This window comes from Rhea pennata, chromosome 1 (assembly GCF_028389875.1).
Source record: "Rhea pennata isolate bPtePen1 chromosome 1, bPtePen1.pri, whole genome shotgun sequence".
Taxonomy (NCBI): Eukaryota; Metazoa; Chordata; class Aves; order Rheiformes; family Rheidae; genus Rhea; species Rhea pennata.
The window spans coordinates 112898801-112923310 of NC_084663.1; the positions used below are offsets into that span (position 1 = coordinate 112898801).

Below are 24510 nucleotides of genomic sequence, written 5' to 3' on the forward strand. Positions count from 1 at the left end.
TGCCATTCCTATTAGTCAAACCCGTATTAAACAATATTAGAATGAATTTCATTAGGAACAGCCTGTATGTTCTTAAAGCTACATCTCCTTCCAGTGCTGTATGAAGTTTACCTGAAACAATCACTGAATAAGTTTCATAAAAACTCTACCAGCTCCTAACTCAATCAACACTCTGTCTTCTTTATAATCAGAAAAGGTGGGGTTCATTTGACTAAAACTAGAAAGCTGCATCTCAAATACTCAGTCAAAGCTGTATGTACAGTCAGTATAGTTTAGGCCACAGTTCATCCCTTCTTAAAGTAAGTATCTAAGTCTGATGGACTGTATCTTGAAGAGTTACTTCTTCCTATTGACTATTAAAGTATCCTACAGTGATTCATTCAGAAGTATATAGTTGGATTAGAATGTTTATATTATGTATTATTTTACTGAAAATAAATGTATTGATCTATTATTTTAATTATTATGTAATATGTATTTAAATTATATTAATTATTCAAAACAACAAAAAAACCCAGCAAAATATAGGCATAAATATTCTACTTGAAAGGAATAATGTTATCAGCAAAAATGGAGAGTAGATATCTTGGCTTTATCAATCCACTGGACTCGCCAAAACACTGGAGCCAGAAGAGAAGAGGAAGAAGCTTGTGCCAAACTGGCACATATTACTTCTCCATTTGAGCAGTGAGAAGTAACATCCAGAATGGGGATCCAGGAGTATCTTCCAGAATAGCTCTCTCATTTCACCTCTGCTCCAGCTGCACAGCTGTGTACTACTTCTTTTTCAAGTGAAATTGTCAGTGAAGTACTTTTCACATAGCAAAAGCTTTTGCTTCTGTCCAATAGTTAAGGAACATAGGTGGTAGCTGTAATTAGATTATATATTTAGATTCTAACTGGTTGGTAACATGAGCTTTCCTACATTATAGAACATGGAACATGGTACAAACTGTGTCAGGAACAATTCAAAATTCTCATTCCTCCGTTTTTCTAGTCACTTGCACTGGCATCCTTTTCTTATCCATTTTCTTAGGTATTAGTTATCTCTTTTCTTAATTAGTGTGATAGCAGTATACTAAATCTAAGTATTTAAAAACTTTTTGTCTGTTCTTAGACTCTTTTCCTACTACTGGCTAGAGTTAGTTTCCAGATAGCTATAGAATTAAAGAGGTTTTATTCCCTTAAATTACCTGTGTGAGAAAGGAATCAGGTTTTCATCAGGCCCTCTTCCAGGCTGCTGCCACGACTTGTGTATTTGCCTTTTTAAAGCTATCTTTATCACATTCAGAATCAAAAACTATAGTCTGGAGGATTAAACTCTTACCATCCCATCTTTTACTGGTTGATCTTCTCCCTTTTCCTCTGAGTAATCTAGGAATATCTGTTTTAAGAAAGAAATGACACATTAAAAAAAAAAATCTATGATCAGTGACACACTGTATTACAGTAAAGAATGCAAGCAAACAAGGCTACAAAAGTAATTAATGGCTCCCATTTAGCTGATCTGTTAATGAAAATAAAAATCTGTGTATCACAGGGCATTTCTGTGTTCACACATTTAAAAGTCTGTGGCTGCAGCCATATATATTTTAACATTTTGTTTCAGTTGAAAATGCCCATAAAAGTTAAGCTAAGAACTAGTAGATGGTATTTGGAATAAAATATACTTTATATCAAGGTGTCATTAGACCATTAAAAATCATCCTATGAAGGTAAGAGGGACAAGGTTTTCTCAAAGGAACTAGGCCAGCTATGAACTGCCTAGGAGCCAGTATGGACAGCGTGTCACCTGACACTGTCATTTGGCGCTGTGATAACAGCAGAACAGCATGAAAGCCATTGCTGCTGGAGGACTAACTGTGGCATTTAGTTTTAAGAGGTGAAGGAGTATTGAGTAAACAGTTAAAACGAGAGGTACCTCACAGTTTTTCAAAAGATTCTCTTCTGTTGGCTTTTACTTCACGATAAGGAGTTCTAAGACATTTTCCCCATGAATTCTTAAAATATAGGGTATGTATGAGTGTTGGGTAATTAAAAAAACAAAAGTTATCCTGAAAGTAATACAGTCTGCATGTCTTAGTGGCAAACACTTGCCACTCCTGTGGCACTTATTTATGTGAAGAAGGAGAGAGATATAAATTAAAGGATCTAAATTCAGTATACTATAACTTACCAGTCTTCAGCCCGTGCTGACAATTAACAAAATTAAGTTCAGTTCTCAAGCTGTTTTGTTGTGTCAGGAGACCAGGCTAATGCCTATTAGCTAAAGAGAAGATGAAAGCAAAACTAGTTAAAGCAACTTGTATATGTAAATATATATGATCACAGATGCACAACAAATCCATTTTTTTCTCTTGACCTGGAGCTATCTGTTGACTTGACTCAGCTAGAGCTGAGTTTAAAGTCAGACTTTTATATGCATTTTGAACAGAAAGTACAGAAAACAAGAATATTAACCAATTTCACTCATTTAAATACAAACTCTCCTGGTGTTCCTTACTTTAGAGGGAAATATATCTATTTTTAAATTTGCAGTAGTGATTCAAGCTTCAGAAGTCTTGTAAGGTTTCAGAAGACTTGTAAACATGCAGAAATAAATATGAAACTATTCTTTCCAACTAGCTGAAAATTATAAATGAGTAAGTAACATCTGCCATCGATCTTACTGTTAGGAGTACATATTTTGAACAATAAGAATACTTTTACATTCTTTGCTAATGCAACAGTATTTTGTAAGTATAAAACAATGAAATGACAAAATAATGCAGTTACTGTGCAATTGCTGTGGATGCTTTATAAAGAATGCATGATATGTCAGTATACCTGTCACTATTATATATTTTCTTTCAAATTAGTTTTTCAAAATGACTTAACAGAATATTATTGAACTAAAGCAATCTAGGGGAAGTGATACTGAAGTATTACGTTGCTGATAAATTGCTTGGTGATACCCAAAATATTGTATATGCTGGATATATAGTATCTGTGTATGGTATGTTGAAAGTATATCATGCTTGCCTTTATTGCCTCAGGAATCTGGCATAGGAAATGAACTATGTAAATGATTATTTGGGAAGAAGATAATCAACTTAGTGCATGTTGAAAATGGCACATTTCTATGACAAGTTTGTCTAAGAACTATAAACAAAAAGGCTTATATTCATAAACATAGCTGGAATACCTACCTCTAGCAATATAACAAAGGCCAGCTCCTGTTAGCTTTCCATATCAAGCAGCATAGAGGATACTGGCAGAATACTGGCAGCTGCTTCTGTTTACTTGTATGACCTTTGTGGATAGTGTCATACCCACAGAAGAATACTTGTACTTACTGTTCATAGTCAGTCTGGTATAGGAGGGGAACAAGGAAAGGAGAACTGGTTATTACCTTATCATTAAGTTACAGTAATGCAAGATGACAATGGTGGAGAAAGGGAATACAAAAAATGGGAAGGATTCTTTTATGATAGAGGTACTGACTACTGCCTGAGGTAAGCTTGTATCACAAAATCTCTATTTTAATGTTTACTCCTAGGCCTTAATCACACAAACAAGTGTTCATGTTTTGCACATGTGTTTATGTTTTTCAAATGTATAGTCACTGGCTTTCTTCCAAAGAATAAGCGAATGGGTGTTAAAGTACTGAACTGAAATCAGGTAACATACTTGAAGAGATAGTTAACATAGTTTCCAGTATAGTACTGCTAATTAATATTGCTTTATTATTTTGTTTTTCTCTTCGTTTTACCAGTGGCCACAATTAAATTCAAAACATATAGTACTATCAGGGTAAACTGTGACATGTATTTTCTCTTTGCCAGTTAAAAGGATATTCTTTAAATAATATAATTAACAAGTCTTTTATACTAGATGATGTTAGAGTGTCCGTATCAGCTACTTTGGAACCTTGAGAGAAGTGGAAGTATCTTCCCTTTGCTGCATATATGTGATGAAAACTCTTCTTAAATAATAGAATTAATTGTAGATTGGCCCTTGTTTGCATTTTCTATTGAGGCATTAGGGAAGTTTTATCCTGAAACTACCATACAAATAAAAGGGGTTATATAGCAGGAATTATGCTGCCAAAAGAAAGAAAAAAAACCAGTAAGCAGAGTAGCATATAACATTTGTACAATCCTCTTTTGTTGTTCAGAAACAGATCAATGGACAAGCAAAAAGGTAGGAATTTCAAGCTAGCACATCGGATTTTATCTTCATTAAATAGATATGAAAGTTGCAATCATATAATGATTTCCTGACAAATTCCACAGGAGGAGCTAAAAATCTGACTGATGTCCTTATACGGAAGTTGTTCGTTATTTGGTGTTTTCTCTATAATATAACCTCAGGTTACAACTAAAAAAAGATTCAGAATGTTTTCCTCCATTCTTTGAATATTAACAAAAAGGTAAAAGATGCTTGCATCTTGTTAAACCTAATCACAGACAAAAGTTGCAAAGCCACAATCTATATGTACTAATATATATACTAACTTGCAAAGCTTTATCTATTATTTATACTGTTACAGCCAACTGAGTACTCCCAAACTTTATACAGCTCTCCAAATTGTAAATGCAGCTGTTACTGAAATTCTCACCATATAACTGCTATGCAAGAGAAGAAGCTAGGGTGTCTGTAGCCCATGGATGCCTTGGCAAATACTAGTTGTTATCTCCCATTCAAATTTGGAAAAGCATAGGTCATGGGGCAACAAGACAATGAAGAATTTTTCTCAGTACTTACGTTATCTGTAGAATAATTTGACAAAATATTTTAGCTTCATTCTTAGCTATATACTGTTATCGTGACAACACAACATAATATGCAACTACATTAAAATTCTTTTTTTTTTTTTTTGAAATGGAGATGATAATGACTAATCTTATTAACAAACAACAAAAAAAATCAAACTACTGGAAATGTATTTGTATGGTTGCAATATGCTATTTGATATGCTTGTAATAATATTTAAAGTAAACATTTCAGTGAACCTAAGTTAATTACCTCTTTAATATCCCTAACACTGCATTGTTGTTCTTCTAGCTCTTAGACTGAGGAAAAGCTGGAGACAGCATTCTAAACTAGTAATGAAAGGCAGCCCCTCCAACATTTTTCATCTTATTTTTTTCCTTTGCTATTTCCTGGATACGTTAAAATTGTGTAGAAATGAGCTTTTGATGGATTTTTCTTCCATGAATTTACTTTTTGCCTTTGCTAAATGCTTTTTGACCATATTTGCAAAAGTCTGCAGCAATGAATTCCACTCTTTAGGAGTATACTGCATGAAAAATAACTGTCTATGTTTGTTTCATAGCTTCTATTCAGTAATTTCCTTTACTATCCTTGTTTCTTTTATTATGTGAAATATTGTACCGTTATTTCATATTCCCCTTCAATTCTTATCACGTCTGAAACAGTAAGTTCTGTACACCATCCTATTTCACATATTTATTTTTTAAATAAATTATTTTTATTTAAAAAGGCAGATTTATGACTACTCAAAAAACAGCATGAACCTTTTTCTCACTATGTAGCTTTACATACTTCTCTCAGGCATGACATGATGCCCATCCTTAGTGACAGCAACATGACATTCCTTATACATTCTCCCTCTTTACATCTGTCATCACTACTGTGAAAAATGAATACTTGATGAGGAGAGAAGAGGGAAAGGCTGACAAATAGACAAGTCACACTGCAGAAACCTCTTGACAAACTCTCAGAGGGGGGCTATGTCAAACCTCATGATATTATCTGTAAGAGTAGCCAGTGTGCTGGCAGACCAGGAGGGGAAATAAAAGGTCAAATCCATGAAATTGATGGGGATTATTGTTTTACTGTCTGCTTGCATCCTTCGCTGGTATGGTGGATGCATCCGCTATACCTTACCTTATGATTAAAACTCTAATTCTTTCAAAGCATATTCTGTTCCATATCGTTGACTGTTTTGCTTAGTGTTTGTTCAGCATCGAACCAAATGAGGGTCTCTATCATTGATCATGCAAATATTAATAAGGGAATAGATATGTGGAACACAAATGACTGCTTTATCAAAGAACGTTTCCTAATGTTATATCAAGTAACACCTACAAAAGGATAGAGATTGAAAGAAAAAAAAAAATAAAAAGCTTTTCAAAGACTGAAGTGGAGATGATGTTGAGAACTAATCATTGTGGGAGAGACAACATAATTAAAAAATCTCAGTAACAATTTCTCACCAACCATTTACCAGCTGTCCAACCAATCCTCAGCTTTCAGCCCTGGGGGTACGGAGAGTATTAAAACCTTTAGCTGTCACTACACAGTGTGTGAAACTTTAAAGTCTTCAATAATGTGATAGTAATTCTCCTCCCAAAATGGAGGTACATCTGTAAGTCATCTTCACTTCATCATCAACTGTTTCTGTCACAAGATGCAAAAGAAAGATGCAATTAAACAGAAGATAATTTGCTAATTTTCTTTGGAGAAATGCTGTGCCATTGCATGTATCTCAGTGCAGAAGAAAACATTTCATCACGTTCTGCATTTTGTAAAGGACTGCTGCAATTCCATCTTGAAATAGCTTGCTAACGTATCTAATACCAGCCAAGAAAATAAGGATTCTGGTATCGTTCAGTGTCTGTGCAAACTTTTTCACTATTTAAGCCTGTTCTATTTGCCTGTCCATGCTTCTCCTTATAACCAGTATAGCCATTATAAGAAAAATAATATGTAGAAGAATATGTTAGAGAAAAACTCTTTAGGAGTATATCTCTCTCTCACAGACTTGCATTTATTTAGACAGATTTATATTTTATTGCTCACAGATTAGTTAGTCACATTTTAACAGTTATTCAAAAATAGCACAATATTCCTGTCTCCATAACATAGCAACTATAAAAAAGGCAAATTTTTCAATAAGTGTGTTCCACAGATTCTTTAAAGAATTTTCTCACTGAATGTTGCCAAAGGCAAAATATGATCTAATGGTAAAATGGGTTATTGAAATATCAAGAAACTATAAATACCCAGTTATGCTGTCAAACATCAAATATTTCATGACAGACTTGAAACTAACCAAGTGCTGATATAGTTACAAGGATGCTGAAGTGCCATCCCAACAAAGAAACTAGTAAAGAAATATTCGTACTAGGAATATTGTAGTTGTTTGTTATCTTGTAACAGGTATTTTACAATTATTTTCCAGACCCAGGAAAATAAGAACATCCCTAGTTTTATTAGATGTGTTTCTTTTGCTGTGTTCTTCCACCATACTTTCAGAGGTCTCACTGAAAATTTATCAATTTATTAAAAGAAGTGAGGAGAGAATTCAGACTCACATGGAAGAGAATGAGCCATTTATAGAACAATATGGAAGGAGAGCTTAAAGAAACAACAAAATGAACAATTTGTGAAAATTAACTTGACTGCCATGATCCTGGTCTTAATGCTATCTCTGTGGACATAAGTAAGATTGGAGATGTCAGTGAGGGAAAAGAGGTCTTACGTATTTGAGGAATAATGGGGTGAATCTAGAATATTGTGCTGGCCAGCTACTGAGTTTAATGTATTTGAAACTGTGGAAAGATTTACTAGTTAATGACTTTTGTTTTCAAAAGTCTGTATGGAATGGTTCTCTTTGGGTTGTTATACAAACTTTCCAAAGACAGCAAGTACTCTTCAGAAAATTCAGAGGAGGCAGTGAAAGACAGCAGAGTCAGATAAGGAAGAAACAGAAGCTGGAACTGAAGAGTCCCAGAGGTCGAGGAATTATCCCCCCCCAAAAGCCTCATCATTTGTATTTCCTGGTTGTCTGTGAATCTTCAGTAGAAATGGGTTATGGACAAGCTGCAGTATAACAGCATGTATAGGGTTCACAATTCATTTCTCAGGCAGAAATCTTTGTTGGTTGGTCGTGTTTTGGATATGGCATAGATTTTGCATGACATATATTCTGTTCTTCCTTATGGATGAAATTGAGCAGGAGCATTACTTCTGCAAGTCAGAAGTAGTACAGGTGGTGATAAATCTAGGTGTTTTCCTAAGGGTATCCAGTTTTCCACATAATGAAACTATTGTTCAGGTATTTGTGAAAATGGTAGTTGAACTGGGAAGCAGTTAAACCACTTTCCCAAGAACTCAGATGATCCATCTGTCTCCTCAGGAAAACACAGGGGTATAGTTACAGTTGTGAATATTGTCCAGTTATTCATATGTCACCACAATGTTTATGGGTGGTGATATATGCTGGAAATCCACATACTCTGACACAAGTTTATAGCCAGTTGAATCAGTTGAATGCTTTGGAGCTACTTTTCAAATGAGACTTAAGTCAGAGTAATTTACAGCCTTTTTTCTCCACTGATTTGTGTTATGTTTGTTTGGCTCCAAATTGGGTTAGCCATATAGAAGTAGTGTTTTTGTTTTTTTTTTTTTTTCCCTCATAGCTTCTATAAAAAAAAAGAAAGAAGAAAGAAGAAAAAAAAAAGAAAAAAAAAAAAAAAAGAAAATATTTCCCTGAATTTAGCTGTGTAGTTTTATGCACTGAGCACTCTCAAAGAAGCTCTGACCAAGACTTTTGTTCTGGTATTTCCAGCAAGTAACTGTTGCATGAATAGCAGGGGAGTCTCAGAACTGTGGGGAAGACCAAAAATAATCATTAAAAGCTTTTCAGAAATCACAAGCATAAAATGGAATAGCAGGCTGCTAAAAAGAGTATTTGCTTCTTTTTGTTGGTGTTCATTCTTTCCAAAATAGGTTACCATTTTGTTTTCTTGCTGGTTTTCCCAGAAAGATCAAAGCCTAAAAAATACCATGATGATTAGAGAGTTATCATTGTATACAAAACACAACATTTTTTTTCTCAAAGATGACATAGTTATGCTGCTTTAGATGAGTTAAGGATTCTTTTGACACTGTCACCCATAACATCCTCCTAGAGAAGCTCAGGAAGTGTGGGTTAGATGAGTGGACAGTGAGGTGGACTGAGAACTGGCTGAAAGGCAATGCTCAGAGGGTTGTCATCAGTGGCGAGGAGTCTAGTTGGAGGCCTGTGGCTAGTGGCCTCCCCCAGGGCTCAGTACTGGGTCCCATCCTATTCAATTACTTCATCAACGACCTGAATGAGGGGACAGAGTGCCTCCTCAGCAAGTTTGCCAATGATACCAAGCTGGGAGGAGTGGCTGACACACCTGAGGGCTGTGCTGCCATTCAGAGAGACCTGGACAGGCTGGAGAGCTGGGCAGAGGGGAACCTCCTGAGGTTCAACAACAGCAAGTGCTGGGTCCTACACCTAGGGAGGAATAACCCTAGGCACCAGTACAGGCTAGGGGCTGACCTGCTGGAAGGCAGCTCTGCAGAGAAGGACCTGGGACTGCTGGTGGGTAAGTTGACTATGAACCAGCAATGTGTCCTTGTGTCCAGAAAGGCCAATGGTCTCCTGGGGTGCATTAGGAAGAGTGTTGCCAGCAGGTCAAGGGAGGTGATGCTGCCCCTCTACTCAGCCCTCATGAGGCCTCATCTTGAGTACTGTGTCCAGTTCTGGGCTTCCCAGTCCAAGAGAGCCATGGAGCTACTGGAGAGAGTCCAGCATAGGGCTACGAAGATGATCAGAGGGCTGGAGCATCTCCCCTGTGAGGAACAGCTGTGAGATCTGGGCCTGTTTGGCCTGGGGAAGAGAAGCCTGAGGGGGGATCTTATCAATGTCTACAAGTACCTGAAGGGAGGGTGTCAAGGGGAAGGGGTAAGTTCTTTTCAGATGCCCTGTGTGACAGGACAAGAGGCAATGGGCAGAAATTGAAGCACAGGAAGTTCCGCCTGAACGTGAGGGGGAATTTCTTCACTGTGAGAGTGACAGAGCACTGGAACAGGTTGCCCAGAAAGGCTGTGGAGTCTCCTTCTCTGGAGATATTCAAGGCCTGTCTGGATGCAACCCTGTCTACCATGCTCTAGGTTACCCTGCTGAGCAGGGAGGTTGGACTAGATGATCTCCAGAGGTCCCTTCCAACCTTACCGATTCTATGATTCTATGATTCTTCCTGTAATAAGAGTAATAATCCTGCAGATTTATTGTGAGAAGAGAATGAAGCTTAATACATGTTGCAGAGTAATCAAAATATGAAATATATGAAAGAAGGGAAAAGAGAGGATCAAGATAAGAACTATTAAACAGAGGTTTGTTACCTTTTGCTCATTATTACGTAAGAAGGAAAAATAGGGAGAAGAAAAGAAACTGGTTTTATTGGTCAAAGAATGTTGTAGGTACCTCAGACATAACAGATTATACCCTGTCCCACATCCTGAGAACTGCTTATATTTCTGCTTTCTGAGTTTCACAGAGGATAATATGGAAGAACAGAGAAGGTACAAGAAAGTACAAAAAGAGCAATTACTGTGATCAAGGGGATGGAGCAGCTACCTTACTAAGAGAGATTAAAAAGGTCTTTGTTTGGAGAAGAGAAGGCTGGGAGAAGATATATCTCAGGGATATAGAATCATGAACGTGGTAGATAAAGTGAATGCAGAAAGGCTGTTCACCAAATCCCACAACACTTTGGAGCTTTCACAGAAAGGAGATTAATTTTAAACCAGCTTCCCAGGCATGTCCTAAAAATCCCCAAGCCACTTGTCAATCTCAGAAACTTATTAGTGGATATGTGGCATAGGGAGAATTCAATCCCTCAAGAGAGGGAACTCCAGCTCCTCTCAGTCGTCCACCCTGACTGCTCGGAGGCTCTTCCATGGGGCTTGTCAAACACTGGGATCAGTGGCACGCAGAAAGAAAAGGTCCACATAGAAAGTGGTTACATTTTCTCGCTTCTAACGAATTCCATAAGAGGAATGCAATCCTCTGCCAAGCAACAGATGATGTGTTTCTCAGCATCCCTCTTCTTTTCCAGATGTGGAAGTGTATGCAGAATTCCTTCTCCTGAAAGATGTAGGTTAGTGACCAAACCTGGTGCTTCTCTCACTTCTCCCATTCACTATAGAGGGCTGACTTGCTAAGACAAGCAACCAAGTGTCTCTTGAAGTCTAAGACCTCCTGTTTCAGCTGCTGTATTGATGCATCTTTCTGCCAGATTGCCTCTTGTGTAGTTGTGGCAGAAGAAGCTCAGGTGCACTTTCCTTGTGTTTCCCTGTATAGAATGCTAAAACATTATTTGGACTGTCTATAAATTCTTGGCTCTCTACATATGATGTATATCAAGGTATACAAACCTGTATATCAAACCTTTGCTCATATCAAGGTTTTGGATGTAATATTTTCGCTCCTCCCAAAGTCCTTCTGTGTAAAGCATGTAGGGAACAGTCAGGTGCTCTCTCTCAGCAAAGTGTAGGTCATGTGCATTGAAGTAATGTAAGTTGCAGCTACAACTATCTTGGATACTGCTAAACATGCTGTGGTTCAGTCCAGGTGTTCACAGCTGTGGAGGTAACTACAGAAATAATGATGGTGGCTGTAGTCTTGATAGAGGAAGGTTCCAGCAGAGGTGTTTGATTCTTTGCCCTGGGAAAGGCGGTACCAGGCAACAGCCTCTGCAGGAGCTGCAGCTCTTGCTGCTACTGTGCTTAGTGAGTGCTGCATAAAATTCAGAGAAAGTGGTGTATCAGTCCTTCTCTCACTGCTGGCCATTACTAGCAGTTGTGGGTTCTGAAGAGGATGTGGGCATGGACCACTTAAAGTAGTGAGGCTGATATGCCCTCCATAAATAGCTGTCCCCTGTACAGTGGCATTTTGTTGTGACATCTGGAGACACAGTAGGGGTTAGAAAGACCAGCATTTTGAGCTAGTACAGCGTTTCTTATGATTTTACTCCTCTTTATCATTTATATAAATTTCATCAGTGCAGCTCATAATGAGGGAACAAAGTGACACTCCTTACCATCTGCTATGATGACCTCAAAACACAAACTGTCATTAGCCATTGTCTATCTGATCCAGGAAATTCCTTGGCTAAAAAAAAAAATAAATAAATAAAAGCTAATTAATCTGGAAAAAATGTCTTTAAAATATAAAGTCTACATTTCCTTTGGTATAGTTGCTTTCAAAAGCATATGCAAATATTTCTTGGAACATAGAAATTACTGAAAACATTTAGCTGAAGTTTGGCAATTAAATATACTTACTACAAATTTAAATATATGATGTTCTTAAACTATATTTAAGCTGTCATATTCATGTAGTTTATGTGCTAAAATAAGACCGCTGGCTTGTCAGCCATTTCCATGAAGACTAATCCACAATAGGTGATCTCCTTGATTTTGCAAGGTAAAAGTTTTAAAGTTCTTAAGTGGGGATCTTGAATATTCTTTAGGAGGCTTGCTGGTGTTTAATTTATTTATTTAATTAATAACTGTGCCCTTGTTTCTCCTAAGGCAAATTACTGGTGAAATAGCTATTGGATAGATCCTGGGGACTGTTAGATCTGTTCCATAATAAAATACTTCCACATTCATTTCAGAACTTTAAAACTGAATGAATATATTGACTATATATATAAATTACATACAAACATAGACCACTCAGATATATATATTTATACCTCTATATATCTATATATACATAGAAAAAAGAGAGAAATATAGAATATATTACTTCTGGAAAATTTAATTGATTTCTTTTTTTTTATAGACAGTTAAATTGTTGGGATTTTACTCCCAATAATCATCTATAATCAGTGGTAAGGAGACTGCTACTTCCTTTTCACTGACCCATGCATGTTGTAGCAGCAGATCAACAAAAGATGAAGCCAAGTCCCTGAACCACAGCATTTTGGTTAATTACAAAAATATACAAGTTAACTGAGAGTTTTGCATGTAAACACCAAGCCACGTTCATATTAGAAATGTCAAAGAGCTACCTATACGCATGAATTTCACCATTTCACTAGCTCTGGATTCTTTTGTTTGATTTCTTCAGCAAAAGGTTTTGTACGTGTGATTTTTAGCTCTTCGAACAGCTAAATAGTCTAAAAGCTGATGAAAGTGTCTAGGAGGTGGGACAAGTGATGGGCCCAAGGGAGAACTGTACAGGAGATATAAAATAAATGGTGATGATTTATGAGTAAGAACAAAGGATAATTCAGACATGCACTGAAAAGGAATTAGAATTAAGCCACGCAAATCTAGTGGATGGAAAAGTAATTTTACAGCTAGGGGAAGACACTTTCTTAAGCCTACCTGTCTCAGAGAGTAAGTGCTCCACAGAAGGTGCAGATGTTTTCATGGTTTATAATGCAAACTTATCTACCTAGGAAAGCCGCCTATCTGAAATTAACTTTAAAAAACAATATTGAGTATTTCACAGCAAAATTATGTTTGCACAGAACTGTTTCAGTAATATTGGAATGGGTTGCGCTTGATGTTTTATGGGTTCCACTGGCTATAATTTTTTTCCCAGTTGATTTCCCCATTATTTTTACTACCTATTATATACATTCGCGTATCTATGTATTTGGTTATGGAAATTAATGCTTCCTACCTTCAGTTTACAGTCCTTTTCTTAAGCAGTTGTTTTGGGTTTTTTTTTAAGCTGTTGGGTAGGGAGCTTGTCTGTGAAGATGATCTCAGAGAGGGAGGGAATGATTACAAGAAGGAAAGTGGCTGGTTGGAGCCCCCGGGCGGCTGGAGGAGAGAGAACCTTCCGGAAGGCTGCGGGGTGCTTGGGGCGGCGGTGGGGGGAAGCTGCGCCCGGGGCAGGAGCAGAGAGGGTGATGGAGGTGCATGGGGAGACCACAGGATAACCCATACTGAGTGCCGGGGTCTGCGGGAGAGTGGAGCTGACTGAAATCTCCGCAGGAACGGTGGGCAACGGGGCACCTGAAGCCCTTTCCTCCTGCGCTGAGCCTGCAGTGCTGGGGGGCGGAGATCTGCGTTGCCCTCCTCTCCCCAAAAGCACCGCACGGCCTCCCGCGGCCTTTTCCGCTTTTACTCGTCCAAGTTACTTCACATTTTCACTTTCTGCACCATACCGTAAAAGTGCCACCAGATAAAAATGCTCCAAAGGTGGGTGAGATTTTGAACAAAGAAACAGCGATGAAAATCTCTGTGTCAACTGCTCAGTCCCCTGGGCTATCTGATCTCTTTTTAACAATCTCTGTGCATGATAATGTCATATCTTTTATCTCCTTACAGTCTTCTGATAGTTATTACAGAGTTTTCTTCTTGTTGCTACCTGCAGTTCTCTTATGCTCTGACTGGTTGCTTAAGCATTTTTTAACTATTAGTTACAGTAGGAACCATTTTGACACATTTAACCTTTAAAAATAAATCACATTTTCTTTTTTAAACTTCACCCTGCACAGTTTCAAGGGCCGTGGACTAACGGTGTGGAATTTCTCCTTAATAAATCAAGCCATATTTACAAGCTGAAGCTTCTAACCCACAAACAGCCACACCACAGCATTTAAACCACAAAAATCCTTCCCTTTCCACCCATTTTTTTTCTTATGATCATAACATTAAAAAAAAAAAAAAAAAAAAAAAAAGGAAAGAAAGAAAAAAAAGAAAAAACCTGATGCTGATGCTTATTATGCTGATTTTAAAGCAGCACAATAAGCAATGTGGAAGGGAAAAATATCTTGAGAGTCTGTAGACAGCGTTGTTAGCTTTTAAGTGGAACTTTAATATAGAATTCACCAAAATAGTTTTTATAAAAACCTCTATTGATACCGGACTTTAATTCCATTGTCTATATCAACATTAACATGGAACAAAAGGATGTCTTTAAAGAGGGAAAAGAAACCCAGCCCTTCATCTTAGACCTACTTTAGCCATTTTCCTAACAGCGGTTTTAATAGCTGATCATATCTTCATGCCTGAGAAAAAGCAGCTTTATGAAATCCTGATATTAGAAGTTTCACATTTATTATTTATTTAAGGGGGGAAAAAATCTTGTTAAGTTCATAAAGTGTGTGAACTCAGGCAGACAGTCTGTTTGAAATTATATTAGGTACGTAGAGACACCTGAAAAGGTGTATGCATTTTATCAAAGACCTGAACCTTCCAGGACTGAGCACATGCCAGGCTCTCTGCGGTCTTGTTTGGAGTTAAAGGATTTGGAGATCGCTCAGCACTTCAAAGCAAGTCAAGCTCTCAGGCTTTTTGGGTAAATGGCAGGAGTCAGGTCTTTCTTTTAGGGGAAAAAAAAATGGTATTTCTTTCATAATCTTGTCCTGTTGATGTAGGCTATAGACAGTACACTTGCATAAATAGGACACATCTAGTTTAATTATTTGGCTCTGAGCTATGGAGAAGACCTATCTTTTCTTTTTTTTTTTGTCTCATTCATGTAAATTGCTAGATTTCTAAATTGTTTGCATATGCATTCATTTTCAGTGCTTTAAGGTACACACTTTTTTCCTCAGGATAATACTGAAATGCTCAATAAACCTTTGTTTTAGTTTCATGCTGTTTTTTATTACTGGTTGTTTTCACTGATCTCTTTATTTAGTTGTAATTAGTAAGCTTCTAGTTTTAAAAGAATGTCGTATGAGTACTGAGACTAACTGCAGTAGATTTCCAATACTTCTCTTATTAATAACTTCATTCGTTTCAAATGTTAGGGTGCTATCAGTTATTTTACTGTACCCCATAGTTTAAAGTTGACTCTGTTAGGTGTGATGCTGCCGATGCCACTGTCTTTTTTTACTTTGCCTAGCTCCTGGAGGATTCCTAAGCTACGTTCTACATTCATTTTATATTTAAAATAATTGAGAGGGAGGTATAATCAATCAGCATTTCTCACTCAGAACAAGTATTTTTAAACTATTTTTAAAATTAAAAAATCTATTCCAGCAACTTAATAAAATAGGCAAAAATACATAGTGTCATGCTGGACTATACAATAATACCTGATGTGCTAACATGAAAGAAAAGTTCATTCTATATGATTATAGAGAAGCAGAATCCATAGATCAGCTTAGCATATAGCACAATTCCTTTAATTTTTCATAAGAAGCAGTAAACAAAGAATGAAAAGTCAGACTGAAAATTCTTTTATCTTGGTTCAGAAACAATGAAGACTTTTACATGGAATTACTTTATTCGTTGTTTTTTAAAATCACAAAAATACCTTTTTTCTTGGCTTATTGTCTGTCTTACAGTACAGAGGAAAGACATGTAACTACAGAAATTGCCTTTTTGTGTACAGGCATGAGCAATTGAATTACTTTTTTTCCTAGAGTTCAGCAAGGTTTCATATGAAATAGTCTTTACATGCTGTGTTTTTCCCTGTCTCCTTGGAAGAAGTAGAGAGAACATTGAAATTCAGAAGTCTGATATTTATTTATTTTTTATTTATTTTATTTTTTTTTTCAAGGTATCATTGCAGTTTATAAAAAGATCCCTAGAATCAAAAGCCTGCTTTTTTTGGAACACATTTAATGTTTTTCACTCCAAATTTACTGTGCACTATTGATTTTGGCTGGGGCTCACATGCCTATAACCCAGACTCTTTATACAGGACAACCTTATAGCACAGTTACAGATAGGAAACAAGAGTTTTCAGTCTGCCTTAGCATATGGATATCACTTATTTCTGTGACTTTATATGAGTTATTTTATATGACCCATCACTCAGAAAAGTCAAAAAGGAGAAACACATGATATTTTTGTTCAGACAAAATATTTGAATTGTGTCATAGATTTTGCTTTGACTAATGGCAGGGTGCAAGTCTAAATTGCAATGATAATATAGCCCTAACAATGACAGAACTCTAATGTAAGACATCTGAAGACATCTAATAGATTTTTTACTCAAATTTTCCCCAATTTGATATTTTTAGGTTCTTGGCCCCATTGAGATAAAAAAGTACTTTCCTTCTAACAGGGTCATTGATTTGGCTGTTGCAAAATTTCTACTGCAGTTATAGCTACATGCACTTGCTATGCTCTCTGCTATGCAGAACTCAAGACCTGTTTTCATGTTTCCTAATTTTTGTTCCATCTTCATTCAGGTTTTATTCCATATTTTTTCTAACTTTCATTTATTGTATTAACTCCCTTACTGCTTTCCCCAAAAGCACCAGTTGCACAATTATACTTTTTTTCAATTTTCAAATATTGGTTTCAGTTTAGCTATCAGTCTCAAATTACTAGGCAGCTAACCGTACTCCTTGCAAATGGATATGCAGCCTGTTACTTAGAGATGAAACTCAATAACTCATACTGGACCGTATCTTGCTGAATTTAGGTAGAATTCTGGACTTTTTATAATCTATTTTTCACATTAGTTTGAAAAATAGTAAATTATTTATTTGCTGCTTCTGTGATGTTTTGAAGATATTTTTTGCCATAGTATGGCAAACTTTTATGCCATACTATGAAGATACTTTTATGCCATATTTTGGCATGCTAACATTAGAAATACGAGGCATTTCTAATGTACCACAGAAGTCAGTAACAAAGCTTCTGGTGATGATATGAAGCAAACCCACAGATTTTGAATATAACGCCTGTAAGAGAAAAACTAAAAAAAAAAAAAAAAAGAAGAAGAAGAAGCTATGAAGATGCAAACTAATTCACCTGAGGCAGAAGCAGAAGTTTGAATTTTTCACAATGGAGGAGGAATCAGGCAATATTTGTTACTGAATATGGAAGAGAATAATAAAAGAAATCTGTTATTTTAGCAGTTCTACACAATATCACAATGCCACAACGACTGGAAAGCAGCAACTAGAGATTTTTTAGTCTAACCATAATAATATGCAAGACTAATAAATAGACAAAAATATTATCAACAGTTTTTGAAGTAAGAAATAATTGATATTCAAGATAAATTGATTACCTGGCAAAAGTACATTTGCAACTCAGTAAAATTCATCCTTGCCAAGGTGAAGATATTTCAAACTGGAACAAATAGAGCAAAAGAAATGAGGAAAAAGGAGAGCTTTTTTATGATTTGAAAAAATGTAGCTTTTTTGACTTAGCAAAGTGAAAGAAAGATATTTGTTTTTACAAATCTTCTATTGTATATTAAGGAAGGGGAAATCAAGATGAGGGGACAGAAACCTTTTTAACATAAAAGGAAATAATTGGCATGAGAAAACAAAGGAATAATGGTAGATGAATTAAAGCTAGAGATGAGTACAGCTTTGTAACCACCAGAACAATGAGAATTTAAGAGAGTTGTCCATTAAGAACACTTTAAAGGTGGAACTTGATCTGTTTCTATAAAAGACTATATTTTATATGTATTTGCAGTATCCAGAGTATGACAGGAAATCTCTTTGAGTCCTACTTTTTTATATGGCATGAGGGAACTTCTGGGTCTGCTATAGAAAGTTGCTAATGCAATGGTGAGAGAAAATGAAATATGTGTTTCTGAGGGTACGTTTTATTTGATAAGATACCTATATTTACATCCAAGTTTTGCATACTATCACATCGTGGATTAAGTAAAGGATCTGGAAGGAGTTAAAGAACAAATATGCATGTTACAGCCTTAATGGAGAAAAGATCCAAATTAGCTGAATGACTAATAACTGGGGCACTTGAGAACTACTTCCTTGAACATTTTAATTTTTAAGCTGCATGTTTAGTTTTACGTGAAGATCATAATCAAAGTAGAACACAGTAGAATAAAGTAGAATTTCACATTACTCTGCATTAACCTGATCTCTTTCTCATTAATATCAAAAGTAAACTACCAGTGACTTTGGGAATAATACCACTTTTTTTCCTAAGGAATATGAGCTGAACATACATAGAATGGAAAAGAAGAGAATGTTTTTGAATTTCAGTATTAATTAATTTAATAGAAAAGATAGATATTCTAAGTAAGGAAGTTGAATTAATTTACAATCAAAAAGCTTCCATTTTTTTTTCTTTCATTATGCCTATATGGTTGCCCAATTACATATTCTATGTGAGCAGAAAACTACTAATCTCAGTTTATTTTGCAAAGATTCACATTAAGGAATCTATTTTGTTTAAGTCCGTAATAAGTATTACTAGTGTTTCTGTGTGTTGAATGTATGCATCTTGAAGATAGCAAAATATTTAACCTTGTCTTAGTTTTAGTCTGGGTATTGGCCAAGAAGCATGGAAAATTATGTTAGGATTCACTAGTGAAATCGCAGAATATTACCTGAATATCGAAATTTAATACATGCCAGTAGTTTTCAGTGTGTTTTATCTTATAACCCTACTAAGATAATATCGGGATAAAACTATAATGCCAAACCCCTTCTGAAGGTCAGGCAAGTAGAAGGCAATTTGAAGCATTTTGTTATTTGCAGATCACATCCTTACTTTTGATGTTTTTCTTTCCCTTTCTTCTTCTAAATCCCTCCAGTAACTGTGATAAGCAGTTTCTTTAAAATAAAACTATTTTTAAGTGATATCAGTTACAGAATACTTAAAAGATTTTAACTCAAGCTACTGCTATATTAGTATACTAGTTACGGGCTTTATTGTTTTTTTTATACACAGTAGAATTCAATCTCTTTATAGAGCTGAGCTTGTGGTATTCAGTCTTTTTTTTCTTCTTGAATGGTGGTGGGGAAGAAAGGGCTGATGCTACTTTATTTCCTAGAAAAAAACTGTACAATAATTAAATTAATGAGTGTGAATGTTCATTTATACATACAAACCATTCTAACCTACGTGTGGAGTTTACATTCTTATTCTGAAGTGGAAAAGGTTTAGGAACCTGCACCCATGTTAGAGCACACATGGAGGCATTATTTAGTATTCATTCACATTAGGTCCTAGAAGCAGCACTGAAGAAAAACAGGGCAGTAATCACTGTTCCACTTAGTAATATGTTGAATGCTTCCTGTATAGAAAATGCATCTTCACTTATTTGACTGTTGGAAGAGCAGACACCTAAAGCTCTAATCTGGTCACCAATCCTATTTCCTCTCTAAAGTTTTCAGCATTTGCATCCACTCTAATGTCTTTCAATTCTTCAAGACTGGGAACTGAATACTCCCCACTGCTGCTTCAGCACCTTTTCATACCCATTCTTGTATGTGTTCTATGAGAATTTATCTTTTCTAGGGACTTAATAAAAGCCTTATCGGGATACATCTGTTACTGCAGTTGAACCCTCTATCCTTTTGTTAGTTAAAGTGAACTCTGTGCTTTCCTATTTGGAAATGTTTATTCTATCTTGAGAGTGCTGGAAGAAATTTTAATGGTTGACCCTTTGGACATCTCCTTGACTGTGGAAGCATATTACTTTTCTTATCTGTAGGTGGTCTGTAGCTTATAGCCTCATGTGACAATACCGAAAAAAAGTTTAGTAAGTTTTAATTAATGTTTCTTTAACTAGGTCATCAGACTATGAAATCTAACTTTGATGGTAATTAATTGGCACTTAAGCAAATATTCAGGAACTCTCTTGTTAGTTTAATAAAGGCATCAGCTTTGTCTGTAATTATCAGAGCCAGACTTACTGTATTCTATAAATCTGGAAAACATAGAGCATTGTATATATATTTCACTATGGTTTTATTCAAGTAATAATGTGGCATGTAGAAGAATTCAGAGGGATGGATAGCTTATTGTTTTGATTCTAAATTATCATTGATAGTTCACTTTATGACTACATTCTACTGCAGTATTCAACTAAAGGCCTCTATTAAAGGCCTAAAAGCATCATAAATTCTTTAGAAAATATAATTCAAGTGGCTAGTACTACAAAAACAGTTTTAATATATTTTAACTAATTCTTAGCAGACACCAGGGAAATAACTACCCTAGCTATTATTCAGGAGTCATTACATTATGTAAAAATATACAGTTATTTTTATTCATAGGACAAGTTGTAGATTTTTTTTTTCCCCCACTAAAATTGTGAACAGAAGATATATTAATGGTAACTAATTTACTAGCTGCAAAGTACTAAACAATTTTTTTGCCATTACCAAGCAGAAGTGGCAGGCTCTGGGGAGCCCGGCCCATGCAGGGTCTTCAGCAATGGCTTGACTTGCCATGTCCTGACCTGGGCTGGGCTGGGCTGCCCAGTCACCTTGTGGCTGGGTGCCCATTGCCCAGCCTCTCTGAGCTGCAGCTCGGTGAGTGCCACCGGAGAAAGGTCTGACAGCCCTGGGCAGCCCCTGGGGCCCAGGTTGCAAGGCAACCTTCACTCCTTTGCTGGCAGCAGGTGGGAGTAGGGGCAGGTAGGGATAAGAAAGTAAATAAAAATGACCAAAGACTGAGAAGAAACAAACCCTACCATAAATATTACAGTACATCCTGACAAAGATCTAAGGACAATGATGGCTTGTTACAGCCTTCTGTCTGCCCCCATCCCCTGCCCAATTCTTCTTGAGTAAGACTGAAATGCTCAGTTGAAACCAGATGGACATTGGAAAGCTGAGCATAACACCTGAAAAAAAGGGTATATACCCATTAAATTTAAAAATATAAACTGTATTATTAAGATTTTTTATTGTTACCCAATCTTTGAATAAACTAGAGACAATTTTAAGGGAGGAGAGATTGGGGTGAGAACACATACTCAAAACAGGAGCAGTCAAATGAGTGCTGTGTTTCAGGGCTTTTTTTTTTTGTTCTACTGATCACTTTGCTAATTGAACACTTCACAGAATTAAATATGCCAGCATCTCTGGTAGTCAGCCAAAGATCTGATTCTTCATAAATTTCCTATGGCTCAGGGGCATCCAATGAGGCTTATGGCATGAGGGAGTATGGATGACTGTTTTTTTCCAGCTGTATGACCATACGGTTTATTAATACTAATCTGAAGTCTCTTGGATTCATCCTGCTGATGCAAATCCAGAGAGATACAATGCCTTCTTTAAATGTCAGCAGTATAATTTTCAGTACTTAATAACATCAGAACTGAGGTCAGTCCCGTGTATCCTTTCTGCTATTTACAGTTGCAGTGAAGAAGCTGAGTTAGTTTTCTAACATTTTAAATGCTTTTGAAAAAACATTTTTATTAAACAGCCAGTTTACATTTTAAAACTGTAGTTAATTCTCTATATAAATTCACGTTATACTGAAACAATAGTAGAATCTAATTACTTACTGTGAAGCTTGAAATTTAGAATCATATTACTTTTTAAATTTTTTATCCTGCAGTTTTGGCTTCTTTAGTGTCCTGTGCTGATTCTTTGTTAAAACTGCAAGTATCAGTCAGGAGAATATCTGACTTACTTTACTAATTTTATTAGATTATAAAATGGTTTGGGGAGAGATCATATATTTGGTATTATAAAATGGTTTGGGGAGAGATCATATATTTGGTATTATGATTGTCTCCATTTTTTGGCTAATGAAAAGTACTTTTCAGTTGTTTATGAGGCTTGCACATAACTGAATGTTTATATTCACTCATTTCAAGTTCAGACCACTTTTATGTAGTTACCCTGCCATAAAAACTGATGAGTGTAGTGAAGATTTTTTTCACAGGTATTGGCAAAAAATTGGAAGGCATATAGAGTCAGTGGTATCTAAAGACAGTTTGTTCCTTGCAGGATGTCAGCTGTTTGTTCATGTCTGTTAGTCATTAAGTTTAATACTTTCTAGTTTCCAGCATATACTTAAGCCTTATGCAGGCCAAGACGATTGTTAAAATTTCAATTAATGTCATAGTCAAGCTAGATCAGCACCATACTGAACCAAAAAAGGTATACGCTAGATTTTACTTGCCTAAAAATATGTACAACTGAGATTTACCTTTTAAAATAAGGTCAAGCTTGGCCATGCATTTCCATGAAATTTAACATCAAACCTTTCCATGTATATGATCATATGCACAAGAATATAAGAATCTGATTTTCCTTTTTTTTTCTTGCAAAGAAAACTATCCAAGCTTTGAAGTATAAAAAAATCCCATTGAGCATGGAGAGATGAAAGTATCTATGAGTAAGTACAAAGAATTTGTAAATCTGACATTTAGAATAAAAATACAATTCACTATCTTGGCATAACTCAATCAGTGTGCAAGATTTTCCTGCAAGGGGAAGGAGGATGGGCAGAGAAATAGGTTTAAGAAATCTGCTATTCTTAAAAACAAGTTAAGAATAAAATAGCATTGAGAAGGAAGAAAAATAATGTTAAGCCATTTGATGACAGGCAGAGCCTTCATATTCACTCCTACTTAAAACAGTCAGTCAAGACATCTGCACAAAGAACACATTCAGTTGTCACTGAGGAGTCTCAGTTCCATATGTTACTCTTCCTAAATCCTTATCCTGTAGTTTGAATTCACATTTGAAGTTTCTTCTAAATAAAAAGGTTATTTGAACATGTAAATTGTGGTTTATTTTTCTTTGTCCTCCTAATTCGTCTCTTTATATAGAGCCAAACTGAAGGATTGTTTGAAAACTATGGAAGAAATCTCTTTTGATCATAATAGTCAGACTCTGACTCTGGCTCTATACCGCTAGGTCACATTTCTTTTTTCCATGAGCATAGGCTGTGTAGAATTTTTTATATATGAATAGAAATGATCAGCAAACAAATTTTCCGTCATCTCAGCTGAGTTTTATTTTCCTTCTTTTTGAAACACATCAGCAGATCTCTTTAGCCTTAAAGATACTTATAGCCTGTATTACTGTATTAACTGAAGAGTTAATATTTACATAACATCAGAAGTCTTTTTTTTTTGGGGGGGGGGGTGATAAGATGCCTCATCTTACAGTTTTTCTTTTTATAAATTGCCTTTTTTATAGACAATAACTCACTTCAGGTATGCTGAAGTTTATTTTTTCTGACAGCATTACTTTCCCTTGTTAGGTATAGACATTCCAAATGTAATAATGTATTTCTTTGACAACAGTGATATTCTTATCATGGTGTCACAGACACTGACTACACTTCTAATGTTAGTTACTACCTTAACCTTTTACTAAAGATTTGGAACACCTGTTGCTGAAGGGATGTTAAGGGGTTCTTGAGTGTTATTAGGGATAACATTTTAACATCAAAGGCAAACAAATCACTCTATATAAAATTATGTAAAGCACAAAAGAATACTTCTGAGATAATGCTACACAAATAACTGATTTAATTTTCAGTAAAGCAACATGTAGGGCGCGTGTTCCAATCTGTGATTTAAAATTGATTACTTTCTGTTATTAGTAAAATCTCTGTTTTCTTATCAATTTTCTGTGCCCCATTATTTTTACTAACCATGATTGAAAATCATTTGGATTATTCCCAAGTGTAGCCATATTTGTTTAAATGTGTCTACTCTGAAGACACAGAGATTCCTGAATTAGATTTGCCCAGGTAGCTGGAAGCAATCCAGCTCTAACAGCCTAGAGCTCAGCATGGTCTCATTTATGTAGCTGTCTGACAGGTTGAATCAGCCTGCACTGAGGTGCATTGTCTATCCTGCTTTACATATAGCATGTATATGAAGTGCAGTGTTAGTCAATAATACCTAGTTTTGGATATATGTATGCTAAGAAGTTAATTAATATTTTAAAGGCAATCAAAATAAATTAAAAAGGAGAAGATGAGAATAGGATTCAGTCTCTTAGTGGGGACATCCTTCAACCATCTGAAGAAGGATAGAACAAAACTAGTGCGGTGTGCTCCGGCTTAAGA

General features: G+C 35.9%; 1 long non-coding RNA gene across 6 annotated transcripts in view; it reads left to right on the forward strand.

Annotated features, from left to right (window-relative positions):
- The first annotated feature begins 3330 nt into the window (after positions 1-3330).
- Positions 3331-24510, forward strand: part of LOC134138856 (uncharacterized) — a 155374-nt gene continuing 134194 nt past the window's right edge. For all 6 annotated transcript variants that reach the window (XR_009958035.1, XR_009958031.1, XR_009958034.1 and 3 more), the window contains exon 1: positions 3331-3494. This is a non-coding gene — a long non-coding RNA (uncharacterized LOC134138856). The remainder of the gene's footprint in view (positions 3495-24510) is intronic.